The sequence below is a fragment of the Phascolarctos cinereus genome, unplaced genomic scaffold (genome assembly GCF_003287225.1).
Source record: "Phascolarctos cinereus isolate Bilbo 61053 unplaced genomic scaffold, phaCin_HiC Scaffold_3;HRSCAF=262, whole genome shotgun sequence".
Lineage (NCBI taxonomy): Eukaryota > Metazoa > Chordata > Mammalia > Diprotodontia > Phascolarctidae > Phascolarctos > Phascolarctos cinereus.
In genome coordinates this window covers 131,738,924-131,765,123 of record NW_027555736.1, presented here as the reverse complement: position 1 = coordinate 131,765,123, position 26,200 = coordinate 131,738,924, and the positions used below count along the sequence as shown (strand labels likewise).

The window sequence follows — 26,200 nt, the reverse complement described above, 5'->3', positions numbered from 1 at the left end:
GACTTTCTTGCTTGAGAATCTTCAGCAGTTCCCTAATGACTCTAGGATAAAATGCAAACTCCTAAACTTGGCATTCAAGATCTTTGAAGTCAATAAGTCAAGTCAACAACTAGCATTTATTAAGTACCTGCCACAGGCATAGTGTTCTAAGTGCTGAAGATATAAAGAAAAGGCAAAATCAGTCCCTGCAAGGAGCTCTCAATATAAAGGGGAGGGAGGGAGGGAAGAGGTAACATGCAAACAATTATATGCAAACAAATCTGCATACAGGACAAAATGAAGAAAATCTCACTAATATTAAGGAGGACCAGGAAAGGCTTTTTGCAAAAGATGGAATTTTAGCTAAGACTTGAAGGAAGACTGGGAAGCCAGGAGGTAGAGATGTGGCAGTAGTGAATTCCAGGCATGGAGGACAGTAAAAATGCACAGAGTCAAGAGATGGAGTGTCTTGCATGAGGAACAGCAAGGAGATCAGTGTCACTGGATCCTGGAGTATTTGGGTTTTCAAAGCAAAAGAATCCTCTCATTTCTCGCCAAGCTGCACTACTTTGGGACTTCCCTGATTTCTCCAACATGCCCCAGGAAGCTCATTATTGGGATAACCTCATTAGCCTGCAAGATCCCATCAATTTTAGTCCTCAACCTCATCACCATCCCAAACCTCTCTGATTAGAGAGTGAAGCCATGAACTCTAAACCTCCATTTAATGAGAGAGCCCTGCTCAGACATCTCATTTCTCACCTGGCTACACTACTTTGGGGTTTCTGTGACTGACTTCTCCATTCCACTTCCCCTGCATTGAATACCTGCCTACCCAGCTTTTTAGCTTCTTTTTTTGTATTCTCTTCCCCCTTAGGCTGTAAGCTCCTTGAGGGCAGAAAACTGTCTCTTTTATCTTTGTATCTCCAGTGCTTAGCACATAGGAACTTAATAAATGTTTATTGTCTATTATTGATCAGCCCTGGCTCCCACTAGCCTTCCTAGCTGAATTTCACATTACCCTCCTTCGTGTACTTTAGGTTGCAGGCAAATTGGAACTTAATTTTATGCCAAAAAATGCCTTCTCCCAAAATTTACATAAACCATCTCTCACTCTTGTAATCCACTTCCTTTTATCTGTCTATTCAAAACTTCTAGACTTAGCTCAGTTGCCTCATTCTCTATGAAGCCTTCTCTGATCTCAACTGAAAGTATTCTCTTTGTGTTCAAATTTCATAGAACATTTTGTCATTTTGATGGAGTCTAGGGGTGCTAGGAACCCTGAAATGCAAGGGCACAGGGTGGGAGTCTGCCTTGAAAGAATCTGACCACTCAAGCCTTCTTTCAGTCCAAACCGTAAGTTTATTAAGACACTGGTTGGGTGAGTGAGATTCTTAGTGAGTCTGTGGTATTTTTGACACCAATATAAGCAGGCCAGATTCTAAGAATCTGTACATTTGATGAGGATAAGATTGATATTTTTATTTAGAAAGACTTTGGGAAGATCTGAATGGGATTAAGGAGTGGCAAGTAGCCTGGAGTGGTCTGGAGGTAACAGAAAATGAAGGGCTGGGCTGGGTTGAGGGCCACAATGAAAGGACAGCTGAAGGATTATATGGGGATGGGCCAGATGCCTCAGGCGAACATCAGGGATATGAGCTCTAAAATGTGTGGGAAATTTCAAGGACCCTTTTTTAGGAGTCCCATTGCTCCATCAGCGCTATCATTTTGACCCTATTTCATTCTATTTTGTATTATAAATATCTGTATACATGTTGTATCATGCTTCCCAAGCCCCTCCCTAAGTAGACTATAGGTACCTTGAGAGGAAGAACTGTCATTAAAAACAACAACAAAATAACCATTGACTCCTCAGCACCCAACATAGTATATGATAGGCACTTAATATTTGTTCAACCAAGCTAAAAAAATCTGAGGGGCAGCTGTAGTGGATAGAGTTGGATTCAAATCATTTCTCTGACACACTGGCTGTGTGATCCTGGGCAAAGCACTTTAACCTCTGGGTAATTCAGGAAACCCTCTAAGACTGTGAGTTCCAAAGAAGGTTCTGATCTACACTGGTTGAAGTTCTTCACTAGATCTCTGTATACTGATGAAACAAATAGAGGCAGCATGGTACCTTGAACAGAGGGATGGAAAAGGAGTCAGGAATAGCTGGGTTAAAATTCTGCCTCTGACACTTATTAGCTGTCTATGATCCGATGAAATCTCAAGTCTGGTTTAAAGGAAAAAAATCTGATTTAGCTGCCTCTCTTGCCAATCCCTCTACAAGTTCATCTTCTCATCAACTGCTTTTTCCTATTTTGTGACACTACATCATTCATGATCTCTTGTCATCATCTGTCTTGTTTTGTGAACAAGCTGTATTTAAATTGCCATCCCTGTTGGTCAGCATGCTCCTACTTGACTAGGACATCGTGTTTGTGGGTTTATTTAGTTCTTTTGGCCTCTTCATCGTGGCAACCCTTTTGCATGACTTAAACATCTCATTTCTTGAGGAAATTCTTAGAGAATAAATGTCTTCATTTTTATCCATTTGCTTTTTTTTTTTTAAGGTCCTCAAGAGTAGGCTGTGCTTCCACTCATTGAGGCCACGGGATCACAGACTCAGAACTGTAAGAGCTCAAATCCAACCTCCTCAGATGAAAAAACTGAGTCCCAGAAAGGTGAGATGAATTACTCAAGGTCACACAGGTTCAGTAAGTGGGAGAGGTGAGATTTGAACGGAGGTAGTCTGACTCCAAATCAAGCACTCTTTCTGCTGCATGAGGCGATATTGTTCTCCTTAGATGAAGCTGACCACCAGGCAAAGCACCCAGCACTGCTTGTGTTCTGCTTCCCAATACCTCAGCTATTTTTGTAGTTTTGATTCATCTACATTTTATTTATTTTTTCCCCCAATAATTCTTAGGAAAGATACAAAGAACTGCCATCTTTCATATATACCACATGACAAAACAGGGAGAAAAAACCCTTGATCTTTCAGGTACTTGGAAAAATCATAACACAGTTTTGGTATTGCTACATGAGGTCTTGGCACAACAAACAGATGGCATGACTTTACAAAAGCCCTGTTTGGAGACACACTGGAGAAGGTAGTGGCAAACCACTCCAGTCGTATTTTCCAAGAAAAACCCATGAACTTTGTCTGTGGAGCAGTGCATCTTAAACGGCCACAGGGGGTCGTGAAAAATTTGGCAACAGGAAAAGGTCTCTGAACACACAACAACCAAAAATCGAATTAAAAGCCAAACATGTAATGAATCTGAGGTGCTTCTGGCAGCACTTGCCCATGTTGCATTGCACAACTTCACTGCAGCCTTGGTTCTGAACAAAGTATGTGCACTTTGTACCATCCATGCCCTCAGACCATGCAACTCCAACACACCTTGCCAAAACGGGAAAAGGGGTCAGGTAGAAAATTTAAGAAGCCCTTATGTAGAGTCAGACATAACTGAAAATAACACCTCTGCCACATTACTTCATCCATTCTCTAACTCATACTAAAATTACTCTTTGGATTTACTATGACCTTCAATTACTGCTTGACCTTCCTAATCTCTCAGACCACCTCATCCTTTCTAACTTTGGTTGCTTATAAATGTCATCTGGCAATTCACTGTCTCAGTAGTGATTAAACAAGAGTCCCTTGCTCTACCCTTAGCAATTAATGGACATTATCCTTTGATAATGAGAGAAATGATTATTAATAACCAGTAATCTGGGGAAATCCAGAATTCCCCCTTCTTCTAAAGTCCTGATTTCAAAAGTTCAGTCTTTTGAAGGGCAGTACTCATAATGAGATGGTACTTTCTTAACAATATTGTTCCGACCCCACCCAGGTGGGGAAGCCATTGGACTCTACAGGTACGGGTGGGGATAAATTCTTTGAATAGATTGCCCAAGATAGTGTGCAGTGCATATGTGTGTGTGGGGGGGGATTAGAAGTAAATGACATAATCAAAGTTCATTTGAATAGGTTCAGCCCCTCATTATACTATTCATTCTCTCATTAACTATTAATCAGAGTTAATTGCCACCCTTGGGAACATCCGTCTTCCAATGGGCGTACAAGTCTTGAGCGTGCCCATGATGGTCTTTAGTCTAAGAGACAGAAGGCCAAATGACCATCCTCTTATTAATAAACATGCTGGCATTATTAATAAAATGATTAAAATAACCAGAAATTATGTCTCTCAGACTTTTTAAATATCACAGTAACTTCTACCATCTTATTTCTTTATTCCTGTTCCATGATTCCTGTGCACTGACAGAGAATTACAAAATTGGGTGTCCCATTGCATTTTTTTAAAGCAACCTCAGTTGGACCTTTGCTGCTTCTTGGGAATTCTTCCAAATGCCCTTTTTCCAATATAGTATGCAATTTTTATATACTTCTATGTGTAAGTCATTGTGCTAGTTCCTGGTGATAAAAAAAACAAAGAAAAATGATCTTCAAGAAGCTTGCATTCTGCATGCCATCTTGGGGTGGGGGGAGGGGTAAAAAAAATTAAAAAAAAATAAGAAACTAAAAAAAAAAAGAACCTCCTTCTAGGAGTGCCTTTCCTCTAAGATTACCTTTCACTTTCATAGTATGTGACTTCTATGTACAATTTCTTGTTTGGTTTCTCCAATTAGAATGTCAGCTGCTTACAGACAGGGACCTGTTTCTCCCTTTCTTTGTATCCTCAACACTAAGTCTGATGATTGAACACTTAGCACAGAGTAAACACTTCATATGTGTTTGATAATTGACTCTATTTTTCTCCTGCCATATTGCTAAGGAGGAGTCTAGAATTACTAGTGTGTCATAAATAAAAGATATTTTCAGGACTCAAAAAAAAAATAAATTTTTCTGTTCTCCATAAAAAAAAAAGAAGCTTGCATTCTAACTGGGGAATACAATATGTAAACACATAAATATATAATATGTACAAAATATACTTATATAAGATATGTATATACTTATGTCAATAATTTACTAAGTAAAGAGGACACTAACAAGGGGTTTGAGAAGGATTTCCCACAGGAGGTACAAGCTGAGTTGAGTTGTAAAGGAAGCCAGGGATTCAAAGAGGGGTAAATGAGGAGAATGTACATTTCTGGCTTGGGGGAATCATAAAGGCAGAACATATGTGGGTAAGAATGATTGATATCCTTTTTGCTTCTTCTCCTATACAGTTTTCATTGTTTATTAGTTGTAGCCTACTCACATCCAAAATGTGCCACTATGTTGCTCTTCAAATGACTCTCAATTTTAATTCTTTGGAATCTGTGGCATTTTATAATTTTCAGCCACACATTATCATCAGAAGAATATTGGTGTTAAGAAGTGGGCCTTTAAAGAAAATTAACTATGATGAACTTGGTAATTTTAATCAATTCAATGACCCACCTCAATTCTAAAGGAATAGATAGAGATAGAGAACTGATGTACTCAGAATACAGATTGAAGCTTACTTATTTCTTTTTCTTTTTCTTGCATTCTTCTTCTTTCTGGAGTAAGGGTAATGTGGAAATTTGTTTTGCATGACTTCATGTTTGTAATGAGCTCTGCATTTCTTGCCTTCTCAATGGCTGGGGGAGGAAGAGAATTTCAAACTGAAAATAAAACTGAGTCATTTAAAAAAAAATCCAAACAAGATGGGCCTTTGTTTGAAGGAGAATTGTGGGGTTATTGAAACCACTGAATGATTTCTTAAAGGTAATTCAACTTGCTCTCCTCCTGGTGCTCAATTCTAGTCTCAATTCACTGTCTATTCCCAGTGTTTGCTCAAAACATTTGTACTGTTGAGCCAGCTCTATGGACTCTCCAGTCACATTAATATCACAGTCTAAATAACAGCCTTTCTTCAATTGTATATTACAGTTTGGACAATAGGAACTTTGATTTTTCCCATGGGGATAGTTAGGTCAAATTCTGTTGTGATTATTGACCTCATTAAGTGCTTCATAAATGCTCCTTGACTGACTGACTCATTCAGGAGTCTCTGCTCTGTTTTCCTGGGCCCAGCCCCATCACTGATCATCATGAGATCTTTGACTGGCTCCATTTCTGAGATGGGCTGATTTCCTCCTCCTTTAGGGTAGTCTCCTACCCCACCTTCTCTCCCCTCCCACCCTATATTGGTACCATATTTAATATGGCTATTCTGTTGCTTTTCACCCTACAGCAGGTCGGAATACCCAAATTTAAATGATCCACTAACTCCAGCTTCCTCAGCAGCAGGAATACTGATACATATTTTAACGTCTCTTGTGTGATTTTTACTACATGCATGAAAAACACCTTGTTGGAGGTAAAACTTTAAGGTAAGATTTTGCTCTATTGAATCAAACACTTTTAGAAATTCAAACAATAAGCATTGATGACTCTGTGTTTTCTGTACCTTTCAATCCACTGTATGGCTATAATGATGTAGTTTACTGCAGAACTGCATCTGCTAAATTCTACCTGTTCCCTTTTCATGTTTTCATCAAGGATGTCCTTAATGTATATATCAATTGTTGTCATAAAGACTACATAGTGATTAAAAAAAAGCCCAGAATTTCTCTATGACTTCACCTTCTGTGACAGATTTTGGCACATCAGGTTTAATTATCTTCAGCGTGGTCTTTTTGTAGATGTCTGCCACGATTAGTGCAATAAGAAATGACTGAGCTTCCCATAAAATGGTATTTCTTGGTGCCTTTGGATACATGATAAAATCAACTATCTCAGCTCCATTACTGCATCTACACGAGAAGCTATGAATGATCCTTCCTTAGCTGCATCTTCCTTTTGTTTTCTAGTTTCAGCTACAGCAAAGGTGTCAGGAATTGATAGGATTCATTTCCTTCAGCAGTATGTCAATTTGTTGGTAAAGCCCCCTCTTTGAGTTGTCAAAGAGTTGAATTTACGTGGGTTTTTTCCTCTTTATAATCCAAGGCAATTGGTCTCACAGGTTCACTTTTTCCTTTCTCCCTTCTATTTTAGAGAATTTGTTAGTGCCAAATATTCATGAAGATCAGTAAGATTAAAGCCCCCAGAAAGGGAAGAAATCTCCTTTCCCTAACCATTGAGCAGAGACTGATCTCTCTGTTCTACAGAATACTGTTAAAAACAAAGTAAAACAAAACTCAGTCACCCGCTGAATTTTCCCATCTTACCCTTTGCCTTGGGCAACTAGGTGGCACAGTGGATAGAGTGCTGGGCCTGGAATCGGGAAGAATCATCTCCCCCAGTTCAAATCCAGCCTTAGACACTTACTAGTTGTGTGACCCTCGGCAAGTCACTAAACCCTGTTTGCCTCAGTTTCTTCATCTGTAAAATGAGCTGTAGAAGGAAATGGCAAACAATGTCAAGAAAACCCCAAATGGGGTCATGGAGAGTCAGACATGACTGAAAAAAGACTGAACAACTGAAAATTCTTTATCTTATAGCAAACTCACATTTGGAACTATAATAAAAGGCATTTTATCTTTATTTGGAGACAAAATCAATTATAAAAGTACAAATAGCAAATAAACAAGATTTTAAAAGAACAGGAAACTCCAAAAAAGTTAAGTGGTTCTGGTTTACCAAGCACCAGGGAGGGGAGGGAGGATAAAGACACTAGTGTCCCAACACTATGAGGCAGGCATATTCAGACATAAGGGCAAGTTCTATCCAGGCATTTTACTCCTTACTCAGGTCATCAATAAAGACGAGGCTCCAAATGCTTATAATTACAATTGGTCTTGAGTAGCAGTGCCCATCACTTTTAATTGGTTCCCATAGCTAGAATGAATCTGCATCCCAGTGCCTCTCTGTATAGCTCCAACGTTCCCTGTCTCTCCTTTCCCATAAGGCTCCTACCTATTGTTCCCCTTCAGGCTCTCTTTTCTCATTGGGAAAACTGTACTTCCTAGCAGCCCCTCTACTGATAATAGTATATATTGCTCATTGGACAAAGATTTGGATGCCCAACATTTAAGTCAATGTTTATGGATGGTCTCAAACTGTCTAATTCTTAACACCATCTGTTCTTCTTTATATCATTCTCCCATTATCAGTGAAGAAACAGAAGGAGGTCACACAAAAATGGGGACCTCTTTGTATTTTTCTTCATTTTATGTTTTTTGCATGTGTCATCTAGTGTGCAGTTTACTTGTGATGAGCCTATCTATATTTAGCTAGGCTGGCCTTTTGGAAAGTTGACTCAGTCTGCGTTGCCAAGGCCATTACTCACAATTTTTCCCATATGCCAGAGTTTATGTTCTGTTGGCCTAGTCTTCAATAAGTCAGGATCACCTCTATGAGGAAACATGTAAATGAGATGTCCGACAAGCTAACCAAACAAACAAGCAAACAAACAAAAAAAAACCCCGCTTCCTTAAACCCTTCATTCATCACTCTGTTGAAACTACTCTCTTAAGAGTCTGGGGGGGGTCAGAGTCAATATAGTGGAAAAAAGGCAAGGACTCTCCTGAGTTCTCCCAAATTCCCCTCCAAACAACTTAATGCTTCAAAACAAATTCTGAAGTGTCAGAATCCATACAAGAAAAAGGTGCTTTTCCAGCCCAATACAAGTTAGAAGGTTGTCATGAAAGGTCTGTTGTATCAGGGGGAGAATGGAGCATGGTCCAGCTCAAGCTAGGCCAGTACAGCACAGGCTATGCCACAGGAAGCCTGCAGCAGGCCTGGAGGTGACTGAATCAGCTGCCACAGTGGCTGCTTCTGGAGGTCTCAGCCCACAGACAGGAAGGGGGATGGACAACTGGCCAGAAGGAGATTATAGAAAGCCCTTTGTTGGCACTGCGTGCAGTTGCATTACCCATACTCATATCCTGGTCACAGTCCCAAGGCAGAGAAAAGCACTAGGCCACCAGAGCTTATGGCCACAGGGGATCTAGGATCCTGGTCACAGTTTCGGGGCAGAAAAGAGTGCTTATGGTTGCTCACAGACAAGAGCACAGGCCAGAAGTATAGTAGGGGCAGCTAGGTAGTGCAGTGGACAGAGCACCGGCCCTGAAGTCAGGAAGACCTGAGTTCAAATCTGGCCTCATACCAAACACCTGACACTTACTAGCTGGGTGACACTGGGCAAGTCACTTAACCCCAATTGCCTAAAAAAAGCAAAAAAAAAAGTATAGTAAACATACTTCTTAGATCACACTGCCTTTGAAGAACTGACAACTTAGAGACACCCCCCAGAACTAGTTCTGAAAACAGCTGTATAAAGAATCTGAAGCTTGGGATAGCACCCTCTCCAACCTGGGAGCAGAGCCCAAGTTTGATATAAAGTTAAAAATCAAGAAATAGACTGGAAAAATGAGCAAAGAACAAAAAAAAATGACTCTAGAAAATTACTTTGGTGACAATGAAGACCAAAATACAAACTCAGAAGAAGACAACAGTCAAAACTACTACATCCAAAGCCTCAAAGAAAAATGTGAATTGGTCTGAGGCCCAAAAAGAATTCCTTAAATAGCTCAAAAAATATTTTAAAATTAAATAAGAGAGTTAGAGGAAAATTAGGGAAAAGAAATGACATTGATGCAAAAAATCATGAAAAAAGAGAAAGGAGGCAAAAAAAGGAAGAAAATAACACCTTAAAAATAGAATAAGCAGGGGCAGCTAGGTGGCGCAGTGGATAGAGCACCGGCTCTGAAGTCAGGAGGACCTGAGTTCAAATCTGGCCTCAGACACATAACACTCACTAGCTGTGTGACTCTGGGCAAGTCACTTAACCCCAATTGCCCTCACAAAAAAAAAAAAATAGAACAAGCCAAATGCTAAAAGAGGCACAAAAAATCCAATGAAGAGAAGAATGCCTTAAAAAGCAAAATAAGCCAAATGGAAAATGATGTACAAGAATTCATTTAAAAAAAAAGAACTCCTTAAAATGTAGATGTGACCAAATGGAAAGGAGGTACAAAAGCTCAATAAAGAAAATGATTCTTTAAAAATTAGAATTAGGCAAGTGGAAGCTAATGATTCCATGAAACATCAAGAGATAATGAAATAAAGTCAAAAGAATGAAAAAAAATAGGAGAAAATGTGAAATATCTAACTGGAAAAACAACTGACCTGGAAAACAGATCCACGAGAGGTAATTTAAAAATTATTGGACTACCTGAAAGCCATGATCAAAAAAAGATCTTAGACATCATCTTTCAAGAAATTATCAAAGAAAACTGTCCTAATATTCTAGAACCAGAAGGTAAAATAGAAATTAAAAGAATCCACCAAACACTTCCTGAAAGAGATCTCAAAATGAAAACTCTCAGGAATATCATAGCCAAATTCCAGAGCTCCCAGGTCAAGGAGAAGATATTGCAAGCAGCCAGAAAGAAACAATTCAGATATCATGGAACCTCAGTCTGGATAGCATAAGACTTAGTATTTTCTACATTAAAAGACTGGAAGGCTTCGAATACATTATACCAGAGCGCAAAGCAAGAATCATCTACCCAGCAAAACTGAGTATAATCTTTTTTTGGAGGGGGGAGGGATGCATACTTATTCCTGATGATAAGACCAAAGCTGAATAGAAAATTTGACTTTCCAATTCAAGAGAAGCATAAAAAGGTAAACAGGAAAGAGAAATCAGAAGGAATTCATAAGATTAAAGGGTTTATATTCCTACATTGGAAGATGTCACTGCTGAGAATTTTCTCATTATTAGGGCAGTTAGGAGTATACACAGACAGAGGGCATGGGTTTGAGTTGAATATGATGGGATGATACCTAAAAAAAAAGGGGGGAGGAGATTGAGGAATATACTGGGAGAAAAGGGAAGGGAGGGGTAGAATGGGGGTAGATTATCTCACCTACAAGAGGCATGAAAGAGCTTTTACAATGGAGGGGAAGATGGAGGAGGTGGGCAGGAGAACTTGAATGGTACTCTCATTGGAACTAGCTAAAAGAGGGAATAATATACATATACTCAGTTAGGTATAGAAATTTACCTTACAAGAAAGTAGGAGGGGAAATGGATTGGGGTGAGGGGGGATGAGGCTGATAGAAGGGAGGGCAGATTGGAGGAGGTGGTAGTCAGAAGCAAAATACTTTTGAGGATGGACAGGATGAAAAGGAAAAAAATGTAGGATAAACAGGAGGAAAACAGGATGGAGGGAAATACAGTTAGTAATCACAAGTATGAAAAAAATTTATAGCAAGCATCTCTGATAAATACCCCAATAGAGAATCAAGACAAATTTATAAAAATTAAAGCCATTCCCTAATTAATAAATGATCAAAGGATATGAACAGGCAGTATTCAGACAAAGTAATCAAAGATATTTATAGCCATGAAAAAATGCTCTAAATCACTAATGATCAGAGAAATGCAAATTAAAACAACTCTGAAGTGCTACCCCATACCTATCAGATTGGCTAATATGACAGAAAATTGTGACGGAATACTATTTTGCTATAAGAAATTACGAGCAGGGGGTTTTCAAAAATACTTGGAAATATTTACATGAGCTGATACAAAGTGAAGTGAGAAGAACCAGGAGACCAGTGTACACAGTAAAAGCAGTACTGTACTATGATCAGCTGCAAATGACTTAGCTATTTTCATCAATACAATGATTCCAAGACAACTCTGATGAAAAATGCTAACCATCTCCAAAGAAAGAACTGGTGGAGTCTAAATGCAGATCAAAGCATACTTTTAAAAAAACCTTTCTTTATTTTTCTTGGTTTTGTGTGTGTTTTCTTTCACAACATGCCTAATATAGAAATAAGTTTTCTGTGACTGCATATGTAAAACCGATGTCAAATTGCTTGCCTTCTCACTGAAGGGTAAGTGAAGGGAAGGAGGGAGAGAATTTAGAACTCAAAGCTTTAAGAAACAATTGTTAAAAATTGTTTTTGTTTTGTTTTGTGAGGCAATTGGTATTAAGTGACTTCCCCAGAGTCACACAGCTAGTAAGTGTTCTATGTCTGAGGTCAAATTTGAACTCAGGTCCTCTTGACTCCAGGGCCAGTGCTCTATGCACTGAGTCACCTAGCTGCCCCTAAAAATTGTTTTTACATATAATTGAGTGGAAATAAAATGTTAAATAATTTTTCAAAAGAATCTCCGTGACCAAGAATCATTCATTCATGATCTCTCTGTTGCATTTGATCCTAATCCCTAAGTCATCAATATGGAAATTCTCTCCTCTCCTCCATTCTGACAAAGTTCCTAGAACTAACCATGCACAGATAGATGCTGACAAAACTGAGAACGTGACAGAAGCAGAGGAATATGTTTAAAAAATACTCAAACTAACAGAAGATCACATAGAGATCTTACATAACCTAATCTCAGAAAAGGAAATAGAAGTAGCGGTAAAGGAACTACCAAAGGAAACACTCCTAGTGCTAATGTGCTCAAAGGAGAATTTTATCAAAAATGAAAAGAATAATTAGTACATAACATAAACCCATACAACATAAATTATTTTCAGAGAAAGAAAGCACCCTAACAGATTCCTTTTATTGGACAATATGGCCTTAATATATTAAGACTATATTAAACATATATAGCCTACATCAGATTACATGCTGTCTTGGGGAGGGGGAGGGGAAGAAGGGGGGAAAATTTAGAACTCAAAATCTTATAAAAGTGAATGTTGAAAACTAAAAATAAATTTTTAAAAATTAAAATAAAAGACTATATTAAGCTAGGTGGCCCAATGGATAGAGCTCTGGCTTAGAATCAGGAAAATTCATCTTCCTGAGTTTAAATCTGGCTCCAGACACTTACTAGCTGTGTGATCCTAGACAAGTCACTTAACCCTGTTTGCCTTCGTTCCTCATCTGTAAAATGAGCTGGAGAAACAAATGGCTAACTACTCCAGTACCCTTCCCAAGAAAACCCCACATGGAGTCCTAAAGAGGCAGATATGACTGAAACAACTGAACATCAACACCACAGGCTTAATACCTAAATGAAGAAAGGATAAACCACAGAATTATAGACCAATATTGTTAATAAATATTGATTCAGAGATTTTAAGTAAAACCTCAACAAACAGATGACAATGATTTATCCAAGAAATCATTCATCATGACCAAGTTGGATTAATACCAGAGATGCAAGGATTGTTCAACATTAGGAAGCTAATATAATTAATCACATTAAAAATAAAAACATCTCAAACCACATGATTATCTCAAGATATGCAGAAAAGGCCTTTGACAAAATATACTTCATTTATCCTAAAAATCCCTACAAAGTATAAGAATAGAGGGACCTTTGAAAATCACCAAAAGTATCTATCTAAAACCAAAAGCAAGCATCACATGCAATAATGATCCATCAGAACCTTTTCCGATAAATGGAATGGTAAAGCAAGGATACCTATTATTTCCTCTGTTATTTAATATCATTCTATAAATGGTGGCAACAGCAATAGGATAAGAGAAAGAAATTAAAGGAATAAAGATAGGTAAAAAATAGATGAAACTATTTCTATTTCCTGATGATATGATGGCATAGGTGGAAAATTCTAGGACATCAGCAGAGATAATGAGGCAGTTAACTAATAGCTTTAGCAAAGTTATGTGCTATAAATTAAACCCTCAAAAATCAACTGCATTTTTATATGATAATAGCAAAAATTTTAAAATAGAGAAATTTCACCCCAAATAACTACAAAATACATAAGATATCTGGAGATCCATCTACCAAAGCACACAAATACGTGCATAGATTCAATTACAAAGTTCCCCCTAGAGAAATAAAGACTTAAATAGGTGAAGAGATATTCAATGCTCATGACTAGGTCATGCCAATATAATAAAAATTACAATACTACCCAAATTAATTTTTAGTTTTAATGCTATACCAATCAAATTATCAAAGGGATAACTTACAGAACCTGATAAAATAATAAAATTCATTTAAAACAATAAAAGGTTTAGAATATCAAGGGAAATGATAAAGAGAGGTAGAGATCAATCAGGAATAGCACTCCCAGCCCTCAAACTACATTATAAAGCAGCAGCCATCAAAACTATCTGGTATTAATTAAAAATGGAGAAACATTCAACGGAACAGACTAGACAAAGGAAAATCAAAAACAATGGAACCCTATGACCCAGTGTTTAATAAAACATAAACAACTTATGAAAGAGCTCCACATTTGGTTAAAAAAAAAAAAACTAGGAAAACTGGAAACCAGTCTGGCAGAAACTAGGCTTAAGCTAACACCTCAAAGCATATTCCACAATACAATATCATTGGATACATGACCTTAATATTAAAGATCATACAATAAAAAATTAGAAGAGAATCAAATCGTACACCTCACAAAGCTCTGGAGAGGACTTGTATTCTTTACCAAAGAACAGAGGCAATTGCAAAAGATAAAATAGATAACTTTGACTGTATGAAACTAAAAAACTTCTGCACAAGTAAAATTAATGTACTTAGCATAAGAAGGAAAGTGGTCTTACGGGGAGAAATATTTGTATCAAATTTCTCTGATAATTAGTATCCAAGATATATGATATATATTGTTGTTGTTTAGTTGTCTTTCAGTTGTGTTCAACTCTTTGTGACCCCTTTTTGGGGTTTTCTTGGCAAAAATCCTGAAGTGGTTTGCCATCTCCTTCTCCAATTCATTCAACAGATAATGAAACTGAGGCAAACCCTTGCCCAGGGTCACACAGCTAGTAAGTGTCTGAGGTTAGATTTGAATTCAGGTCTTCCTGACTCCAGGTCTGGCAATTCCACCCACTATGCCACCTAGCTCCTATAAAAAAAATTTATGTATATATTAAGATATATACATATATAAAGGTATTATATTGATGTGTGTATATATATAGATATATACATATATGTATCTCTCTCTCTCTATATATATATATATGCATATGTAGTCGATTTATATAAAGCAAAAAGCTATTCCACAATAGATTAGTGGTCAAAAGTTAAGAACAAACATTTCTCAAAAGAAAAATTACAAACTAGATATATGAATGAAGGCCTAATCTCTAATAGTAAGAGAAATACAAATCAAAATAACTCTGAAGTTTTTATCTCATACCTTGAAAATTGGCAAAGATGACAAAAAAGAGGAATACTAGTAGGTGGTTAATGACTGGCTCTCCAAAAAAAATGTTCACAGGATATACTTTTAAGTTTAATTTGCATTATTAACATTTTCTCCATCATTTTTTAAGTCTAGAAATCAACAAAGCAAAATTTCTGAGGAGTATATGCTCACAATGAAATTTTAAATAGGCTCTCACCAGCCAATTTGAGCTAGTTCTAGTACACCCCTGGAATAGTCAATTTTGGAGGAATTGTGGTAAAAGAGACACACTAGTACATTGTTCGTGGAGCTGTAAATCAGTAAATCCATTTTGGAAAGGAATTCGGTATTATGCAAATAAAGTAACTAAAATATTCACATCTTTTGATCCAGTGATTCAGTTATTAAGCTTATACCCCAAGTCCCCATACACACCAAAACATTTTAGCATTACTTTTGGGGATAGGAAAGAATTGAAAATAAAGTTGGTTGGTTGGTTCGCTGTTGTCCTTTGCTCTTGAACAGGACCAAAATGACATCACTATGTTAGAGTCAAGTGACAGTGTGTCCAGCTGTGGCTGATCAGATCAACTTGAGACTGGAATGCTTTCCTGCAGGCCAGGCACAAATAGTCTGTTGAACACTTGAGGAGGACTCTAAATTTGCCCGTGTGGCATTTCTTTTGAGCTACTTCAGTTCTGCTTTGCTCAGCACCTCAGCAGAGCACAGCGCCTTCTTTGATGAGGGCACACCATGTTGTGTGGTCCTGTGCCACTGTCTGCCATGTCACTCGATCAATTCCAAAGTTCTTCAAAGAGACCGTAAGAGTGTCCTTGTATCACTTCTTTTGACTGCCATGTGAGCACTTGCCCTATGTGAGTTCTCCATAAAATGGTCTTTTAGGCAAGTGTACTTTTGGCATTCCAACAGCATGGCCAGCCCATCAGAGTTGCACTCTCTGCAGTAAAGTTTGAATGCTTGGCAGTTTAATTTGAGAAAGAACCTCTGTGTCCTTTATCCTGCCAGGTGATTTTTAGAATCTTCCTAAGACGATTCAAATGAAAGCGATTCAATTTCCTGGCATGACGCTGGTATACTGTCCAGGTTTCACAGGCATACAACAATGAGGTCAGCACAACAGCTTTGCAGACCTTCAGTTTGGTAGGCAGTCTAATACCTCTTCTCTCCCACACTTTCCTTTGGAACCTCCCAAACAGTGAGCTAGCTCTGGCAGTGTGTGTGTCAACCTCATTATCAGTGTATATATCCCTGGAAGGTATACTGCCAAGGTAAGTGAACTTATCCACAGCATTCAAAACTTCTCCATTTACTGTAACAGATGATTCCACAAATGGATGGTGTGGTACTGGCTGGTGGAGCACCTATGTTTCCTTGGTGTCAATTATTAGGCCCAAATTGCACAAGCAGCAGAGAATCGATCCATACTTTGCTGCATCTCAGCTTCAGAGGCTGTATCGAGTGTACAGTTACCTGCAAACAAAAACGTCGTGCACCAACTCTCCTTCCACATTAGCCTTGGCTTGTAGCCTTTTAAGTGGGAGAATTTACCATTGGTATGGTAGCTGACCTTGATGCTGTATCCGTCCTCATTGAAGGCGTTTGACAACATTGCTAAAATCACCATGCTTAAAAAGCATGGGAGCAATCACATAGCCTTGCTTCACTCCATTTGTGACTGGGAAAGCATGAGAGCATCATCCATTATCCAGAACCTGGGCAAGAAATTGATGTACAACGCTAATGAACTTCTCTAGGCAACCAAATTTTGGCACAGTTTTCCATAAGCCTTCATGACTGACAGTATCAAAGGCCTTGGTCAGATGGATGAACATTGTGTACAGACCTCTGTTCTGCTCCTGGCATTTTGCCTGGAGTTGTCAGGCAGCAAACACCATATTGACTGTTCTTTGGCTCTTTCTAAAGCCAACTGGCTCTCAGGTAGATAACTATTTTCCAGGTGAAGGATTGGCCTATTAAGATGGACTCTAGCAAGAATGTTGCCAGCAATGACTAAGAGAGACCCTCCCTGTGAATGCTGCAGGACAATCTATTTCCTTTGCCTTCATAGAGATGGACATTGGAGGCAACCCTGAATTCCTGAGGGAATAACCTCCTCTTGCCATATAACCTGGAAAATTTCAGTCAGCTTTTGTATGAGCAATGGACCCTCCCTACCTTGTAAATCTCAGCTAGAATAGAATCAGTATTCAAAACCTCTTCTTCTGTTGGAAACTTGGCTAGAGAGGGATTGACTTCAACCTGAGGTAAAAAGTCATTGGCTTCAGCACTGATTGATGACAGTCTGTTGTGAACACTTATAGAAGTGTTCAGATCATCTTTCTAGGATCATGTCCTTATCACTAATCAATGTGGCTCCATCAGCAGTGTGTGGTTGAGATGCACCATACATCTCTGGCCCATAAATAGCTTTCAGGACATCATAAAAGTGCTTTGGATTGTTTCTATCACCATAAAAACTGAATTCCATCTACTTTGTTACTGAGCCAAGAGTCTTGCATCCCTAAGCTTCACTTGTACTTTATTTTTGATGCAGTTAAATGCTGCTTTCTTAGATACAGATGAACTATTCTGCTGGTAAACCCTGTGGAGGTCTCACTTTTCCTTTAGCAGCTTCTGAATTTCTCCATCATTTTCATCAAACCAGTCTTGATGTTTGCAAGTGTTCTGACTTAGGTGAGCAAATATGGTGCTGTATACCAAAATCTCCATAAGATGTCCATTCCTTTTCTGCTCCACTATTGTCAACTGTGTGATGGCTCAGCTTTCCCTCCAAGTTAGCAAAAACTGTTGACAAGTAAGAGAAGGACTCCAATTTGTTGACATTAAGTCTTCCGGTAGCCATCTTGCCTTGGGGGCACTGCTTTTGTTGAATGTAAATTTTTTTTTGGTAAATAGTATTTTATTTTTTCCAGTTACATGTAAAGAGAGTTTTCAACATTCATTTTTATGAGATTTTAAGTTCCAAATTTTTCTCTATCTCCACTCCCCCTCCTCAAGACAGCAAGCAATCTGATATAGGTTATACATGTGCAATCATTTAAATTCCATTACTCATGTTGTGAAGAAACAGAACAAAAGGAAAAAAACATGAAAAAAAAGTGAAAATAGTATGCTTCAATCTGCATTCATACTCCATAGTTCTTTCTTTGGATTTGGATAGCATTTTCCATCATGAGTCTTTTGGAATTGTCTTGGATCATTGTATTGCTGAGAAGAGCTAAGTCTATCATAGTTGATCATAGCACAATGTTGCTGTTACTGTGTTCTGTGTTCTCCTGGTTCTACTCACTTCACTCAGCATCCATTCATGTAAGTCTTTCGACGTTTTTCTGAAATTTGCCTGCTTATCGTTTCTTATAGCACAATTGTATTCCTTTCCATTCATATATCACAACTTGCTCAGCCATTCCCCAATTGATGGGCATTTCCTCAATTTCCAACTGAATACGAATATTTAGCTTGGAGAGGGTAACTTTATGATCAGTCCAGCACTCTGCACCACCCACTGGCTTCATTACTTTCACATCCTGTCTCTCCCTTCTCTTTACAATGACATAGTCTATTAAATGCCAATGTTTGCATCCATGAAGTTTTATTGTTTAGGTACAATAGACAGCATTGGTGATGAAAAAGTCATGAGATGCACAAGTCTTCAGTAGTAAGTGACCACTGCTGTTGCTGTTTCCAACTCCATTCCTCTCAAGGACTCCCTACGATGTCTGGTATATCCTGTATTATTCAAAGGATCTTGTCTTAATATTTGAATGTCTTTCTCTTGGATCCTTGCAGAATTCACTATCTGTTATTAGAATTAACTTTAACCATTGTATTTGAAGTGTAGGGATTTTTTTTTCTCCTAGAAGTGATCAATATATTGTTTCAATTGGTGTTCTGTTTTCTGTATTCAGTTCTGTGTAACTTTCTTATTATATTTTTTGCCCTGTGTTGTTCACATTTTTAAAAAATTTATTATGTTCTTCTGGAAGACTTCTAAGTACTTATGGTTTGAATAAAGAGTATGTGTCCTTTTAATGCTGTTACCTTTTGCTTCTGTTCTGCTGGATTTTTCTCTACTTCTTTTTTTGTTTGTTTGTTTCCTAAATCAATTACACTCTTTCTTGTTTCATTGAAAGAACTCTCAACCATGGCTTCATACCCCCTCCCTCTGCCAACTTATTAATTGAGGCTTTTTATTTCTGCATTGAGAACAATATTCCCATTTTCTTTTATGATGAATTTCATTTCTATTATGAACCATTCTGGCATTTCATGTTGTTGTTTTCTGTTCTCTTAAGAGTTTACAGCATTCTGTGTTTCATTAGGCTTGGTTCATTTTCCTTTATCAATGTAACCACAGGAGTCGGGTGACCTCAAAGCCCTCTGGGATTTGTAGTCCTTCCCAGTTCAGGGACACAGGAAACTGGTAAGATCAGCCTTCCAAGAGGGGTATAGTTTTTGATGGACAGTGATGGTGGAGCATGGAGACATGAGGAGGGGGTAAGAGAGAAGGGAAGATGATGACAGCAGCACAATTATGGAACCCAGTGACTGTCTGGGTGTTGTCCACACTTATTCCAGTAGCAAGAGTGCTGAAGGAAAACCTCATAGGAAGGAAGTGTGGTCCCAATTGTGTCCCTGCCTTACTCAGACTTTTTTTTTTTTAATGATAGAGGACATTTGCCAGAAAATTAATATTAATTTTATAAACACCTGTGGCTGATCTTGTCTTTAAGTTGCCTAGTGTCCTTTGTTGCTACACAAGGGTGTGAGAGAGCAATAGGAACCATTCAATAAAGGGGGTGGAGGTGGGGCTTTCTTAATATAGGACTAGAAGATGAAACCCCAGCCCACTGTCAGGGAGTTCTGCTCTCTAACTGGGAGCATATGCACAAGCCATTTCATAAACAGAGGATGGACACAAAACTGGGCTCCATTGCATAAACTTACTTTGTGGACGTGAAGCAAGGTTATATATTAAGAAAGCTTTGTAATCTCTTTGAGGGTTTAGTACTCATGTTTCTAAGTTCAGACTCCTCTGTTGATTTATCTCTTTATGCTCTAGATTTTTGAGTTTTTTTTCCTCTTGAAATCTTTATTTTTCAGCTTTCTTTCCCTTAGATTCACCTATCACTTGCTTTCTAATTCTACTTCCTTTCCTGATAGGTATACTTCCAGGACTGAACTGCAAAGCTGCCTCAGCCTCCTTGTATGTTAGGGGATTTATGTTTCATTAACTTTGGTCCCTGGTGTGAGTATCATCTGGGGAAGACTGGATTGGCCCCAGATGGATTTCAGTCCCCTTTCATTCAGTTCTGGTATAGCCATTCCTGCTGGTCCACTGCCCAACCTCTTCTCTTGGCTCTCATTCTTTTCCTTTTTGGCTGGGTTGAATGTCAAGTCAAGTTGACAAGCATTTATTAAGCACTTATTATGAGCCAGGAACTATACTCTGCCACTATTTTTCAGGGTTGGAATAGGACAGGGAGGGCTTCCTAGACAGAATCTCTGAAGCCTTGAAAGCCTCTAACCTAGGGCTATCCCAAATACAGGGCAGCATACTTTTCTCTTCTAACACATATGGCAGAGCAGAATGAATGTCTGTTGTAAGGGGTGAGGTGTGTTGGAATAGTCTCTGCAGCAGTAAGAGACTCTAAAATTTGCCCCAGGCACAAGTCCATGATTGGCCTTACATGGAGGATTATGGAGGAAGTTTGCTGAGTGAGTAGTTTAAAAATAACTCTAGTATTAGTTAATTAATAAGGATTTTACTTTGTAGGGGTTCCTTTTTTTTTTCCTGTGGATTCAGCTTTAATTGGTCTATATCTACCACATAATTCCTCTTTTGGGGTTTTTTGTTTTGTTTTGTTTTTGTTTATTTCAGATTTAGAGAGGGGCAGTTAGGTGGCACAGTGGATAAGAGCACTGGCCCTGAAGTCAGGAGGGCCTGAGTTCAAATCTGGCCTCAGACCAAACACTTGACACTTACTAGCTGTGTGACCCTGGGCAAGTCACTTAAGCCCAATTGCCTAAAAATATATATATATATGTATATATACATATATATATATATATATATGTATGTATGTATATATATATATATATATATATATATATATTTTCAGATTTAGTGAGAATTAGAGAAAGTGTCTAGTTAGCGATCTAATTGGCCATATCATATAGAAAATCTTTTTCACCTAAAAAAAATTTTCATTTTTCTTGATTTCAATCATATCCAATCTCCTGTGTATCTCATTAGTTTTGTTTGTTTGTGACAAAACCAAAAGCTATTATGTGAAACAGGTTCAAAGAGACATTACGAATTAGAAGAGCAATGGACATAGAGTCAGGACAGAGATGATATCCAAGCTCTGTTACTTAAAAACCATGTGACTTTTTACCATGTATCATTTACCTTCCTTATGCCTCAGTTTCCTGCTCTGTAAAATGAGGATAACAACAGCAGCACTGTTGTGTGAACCAAATTAGATAATGCACATAAATTGTCAAGTGCTGAATCAACATGAGCTAATGCTATTAACTTATAAGAAGCGTGGGAGAATTGCTTTGAAAGGAATAAAGAGTAAGGCATTTCTCATTTTTCACTCATTCAGTACGGCACAAGCTTGTCTTTTCCTTCCTTCCCTCTTTGGATTATGTTACAAAAGCAAGTGCACTGGGCCAAGGGCCACAGAGAGCTATTTCTCAGGAGAACCGGAAGGCATCGGCTCTGCCCCAAGCATGTGACTCTGGGTGATTTGTGTTTAGATTGTTCTTACCTTCACTGCTTCCCAGCTAGAATTAACAGGGTGGCGTCCAAATGACCCAAAACCTGAAACCAAAGAAAACCCCAGCATGATTACACTTTTTTGCCCCTGAGTCATGAGAGATTGGATTCTATGCCTGACCTATATGCTTTCATTCATTTGGTTTTAATTCTTATAAACCTTTTCTCAGTGGTTATCCACTCTCCTGAACTGGCCGTTTCTCTCTTATACTTTTCTGTGCCATAATCACTCTTATGGGAAGTCTGCATTTTCTTCTTTCCCATCGCAGGTTTTTTCACTGCTGATACAGAAACGTTGCCCAAGTGCATGCTGTTATGTACCTGGCACTGTGGGGGAAACCAAAGGAAGCACACAGCATGTGAAACAAGTGAACAATGATACAAGATACCCTTTTTGTAATCAAGTCCTAAATTAGAGGGTTAGGACTCTTAAGTGACTGAGCCTTCTAGAGCTTTTGTACTTGTTCATTTGTGTCCCACTCTCCAAGACCCCATGCACCATGCTGTCCGTGGGGTTTTCCTGGCAAGGATACTAGAGTGGGTAAATATCTCAGGCCAGATTTGAACTCAGGTCTTCCTGACTCCAGACCCAGTGCTCCATCCACTGATCCACCTAGCTCTCTGCATTCTGGAGGAGGGGTAGATTAGTGTGGGCTGGAGTAGTAAGGGAATTCTTCCCGGAGAAGATGGGGGATGAGCTGAGCCCTAACAGAGCAAGTCAATCAACCAATTAGCAAGTATTTCATAAGCTTGTACTATGTGCCAGGTCCAAGTACAAAGAAGGAAAAAAATTCTTCCTTGCAAAGCGCTTACATTCTAATGGGAGAATGAGTATATATAAATATATGTATGACATAAATATAAAGCTAATAAATACAAAAATATACAAAGTAGCTAAACACCAGGTAGTTTTGGAGGAAGCAGTTGGGAGGATTAGGAAAGACTTGAAAATGGTGCTTGAGGTGTATTTTAAAGGAAGAAAAAAAAACTCTATTAGGCACAGAGAGGTAAGGAAGACGTGCCTGCCAGACATTTAAGATGGCCAAAGGGGATTTGGACAGGGAGAAAGGGGAAGGAGGAGAGAAGGCATTCTCAACCGAGTTTCAGGTGACCGTGAAGACACCAGACTGACAGGAGCAGAGAGTAAGTAACAGTGGGTAAAAAGAGATGTGGTTGACAAGGTAAAAGATGCCAGCTGATATGTGATCCTGTTCTTTGTATTTGTGGTAGGGTAACATGATCACAGATTTAGGAATGGAAGGGATGTCAGAGGTCATCTAGTCCAACCCTGTCATCTTAACCATTGAGGTCCCCATATACGAAGTCTTACCTAAGATAGTACATGGCAGAGTTGGCATTAGAACCCAAGTCCTATGATTTCAAATGCAATGCTCTTCAATCCAGTGAAAACTGAATTGCAGGTGTACTTACATACATACCGCCCATCTTCTGTTGTCTGGAAACCACCCTCTCTGGGTCTCAGTTACCTCATCTATGAAATAAGGGGGTTGTAATAGATGATCTCTGATGTGTCTCCCAACTTAAAACTTCAAAGGTCTACTTAGTACTTTTATTCTAAACAAAATCTGTATCACAGTGATTTATCAGAACTTTGCTTTGGAAAAGAAGGCAAAACACTGTTAGCACTAAATTAGTAAATGGCTCCTAGTGGCCTGAGATAGTTAAACTCATCTTTAAGCCTTTGGAAATTGCTTTGAAAATGACTCCTGGCCAAAGAATGGCTCGTTGACGTTTGTTGTATCTCATTTTGGAGCTTCCAATCAAACAATCAATCAATCAACATTTAAGAAGTACCTTCTGTGTGCCAGGTACTCTGCTAGGCACTTCAAAATAATATGATGCATGCAGTGGTATGTGGCTATGGATATCCCAGAACTGTACTTAGTGTCTCAGTTATTTTATCACCCAAACCAATCGTAGGACAAAATAGCCATTGACTTCTTCAACTCAGACCACTGTGCACTGTGATTTGTAGTTTCAGATATGTTTAGGAGGGGCAGGGAGTACAGCTTTAGAATACAGTCATCCACATGTAGTAGTGTCTTCAGTGGTTTCCCTCTTTCTAGTGAATAATGTCCAAAGTCAAAAGCATGGCATTTAAGGCCCTTCACAATCTGGTTCCCACCTGCTTTTGTACCCTGAGCTACTACTTCCTTTCAAGTATGCTACACTTGAGTTAAACTGGACTGTTTACTTTTCCACTAAAACATCCCTTACTTTTCTGCCACTGAACCTTTGTTTATAATTTTTTTTTGAGGCAATCAGGGTTAAGTGACTTGCCCAGGTTCACATAGCTAGTAAGTGTCTAAGGCCAGATTTGCACTCAAATCTCCTGACTCCAGGGCCAGTGCTCTATCCACTGTGCCACCTAGCTGCCCCTGAACCTTTGTTTATCCTGCTCACTATGACACATTTCTTTACCTTGTCTCTCCCTTATATGCTTCTGTTGAAATCCCATCCATTCTTCAAAGCATGGTAGATTGAGAGCCAGAAGACACTCTAGAATACATATAATACAATCTTCTCATTTTACAGATGAGGAAACAGATCCTGAGAGGTTAGGTGACTTATAAAATTATACAGCCATAGGTAGAAGAGCTGAAATGTGAACTCAGATTCTCTGGCTGTATTTTTCCAATACATCATGTAGCATCTTCCAGATCTTCCTCAAGTAGTTTTCTCCTTGATTCTCTTCCCCCTGTCTCCCAGTTGGATAGGGTCTCTCATTCTTTGCAACTCTCATAGTTCTTGGTACTTCTCTTATGCACTTATGTTGTTAATTTGCTTTCTTTTGTTTTTTGGTCTGGAACTGATTTTATCAGTGTCAGAGGACTCCCAGTGTGGAAAACCCTGGTCATCTTTACCATCTCTTCTAAGACTTTGATGCAGATAGGTCAGGACTGAGCCCACGAGCCCTGAGAATAGCACTAACCTCCAAACCACTGGACCTGTTTCTCACCCAGCTCTTGCAGCCATCGATGGAAGGAAAAATCATTGTGAAGAAGTGGCATACCTTCTTCATCACCACCAACTGCCAGCAACAGACAGATGAGCACAAGAGCCCTGAGAACTCCCAAGTCCTAAGTCAGTACTCCCAAGACCACCTGTCCTGCTTCCAGCAGAATCCTCACAGTCATCATCCAGGGAAGCAACTCCTGCAAAGAAGGGGCCAACTATTCCCACTACCTGCCAACCAACTGCCAATTGGGTAGTCAGGCCAGATTAACTAAAGCAATGGGGCATCCTGAGGGACAGACAGGAGGCAGCATGTGCCAGGCAGCCACCATCCCCACCTTGACCACCATCTCCCCTTCGCCCCTGAAGGAGATAGCCCAGAACCCTGCACCCAAGAGCCTTTAGAATAACAACCTAGAGCCCTTACCCATAATTCTTAGATAAATCTAAGAATTTATCCCCCACCCCCTTGTGTAGATGCAGCCTAGCAACTGCTCCTGTAGATGCTATAAACGTGTCTTTTGAAGACCCAGAAAAGAAAGTTCTTGTCATTGTCAAATGGCTGACATCAGAAACTGATATAATTTAATTAGTGAAAATGACATTATGAAAGAAGCATTACCATCTGCTTTGCCACTGTATTCTAAGCACCACAGAACTTTTCCATCTGACTTGCTGCTAAAATCTTCCATATGTATTGTTTCCCCCATTAAATTGTGAGCTCCTTGAGAGCTGGGACTGTCTTACTTTTTTATTTGAATTTCTAATGCTTAGCACATTGTAAGCACATATTTATTAAGCCTTAATAAATGCTTTATTCAATGATTCATTCGTTCCATTAATTCAGATTAGTAAATCATCTCTATCTTATGAGATCATAGGATGATAGATTTAAAACTAGAAATGTCCTTAGCAGTCATATCATCCAACCCCCTCATTTTACAGAGGAGAAAACTGAGTCCAGAGAGGTTTAAATAATTTGGCCGAGGTAATACAGACATTAAATATCACAACTAGGATAGGATTCCAGTTCAAAGTCTGTGACTCCAATTTCAGTGTTCTTGGCAGTGCATCATGCTGGCTAGATAAATGTATAAAAAGTATAATTTTTGCATGATGTTTTAATGCAAATACTATAAAGGGATAATGTAATATAGCGTAAAATCTGGGAATTAGATTCCTGGATTCAAATCCTGGCTTTGATATTAACTGTGTGAACTTAGCTATATCATTTCAACTATCTCAGACTCAGTTTTCTCATCTGTAAAAGAGAGTTTAAAATATTTTCATTACCTACTGCACTTGATTAGCTGGTTCTGAAGAAAATCTTAAAGTGTTATATGAATATGAATTGCTATTGTATCAGCTCCCCTGCAAGATCATATATTCCTTGAGGAC

General features: G+C 38.7%; 1 long non-coding RNA gene across 1 annotated transcript; it reads left to right on the top strand.

Annotated features, from left to right (window-relative positions):
* The first annotated feature begins 1,173 nt into the window (after positions 1-1,173).
* On the top strand, positions 1,174-25,653 carry LOC110192742 (uncharacterized). Its single transcript, XR_002320235.2, has 4 exons — positions 1,174-1,335; positions 2,556-2,666; positions 6,174-6,312; positions 24,811-25,653. It is a non-coding gene; the product is annotated as an uncharacterized LOC110192742 (long non-coding RNA).
* Positions 25,654-26,200: the final 547 nt, after the last annotated feature.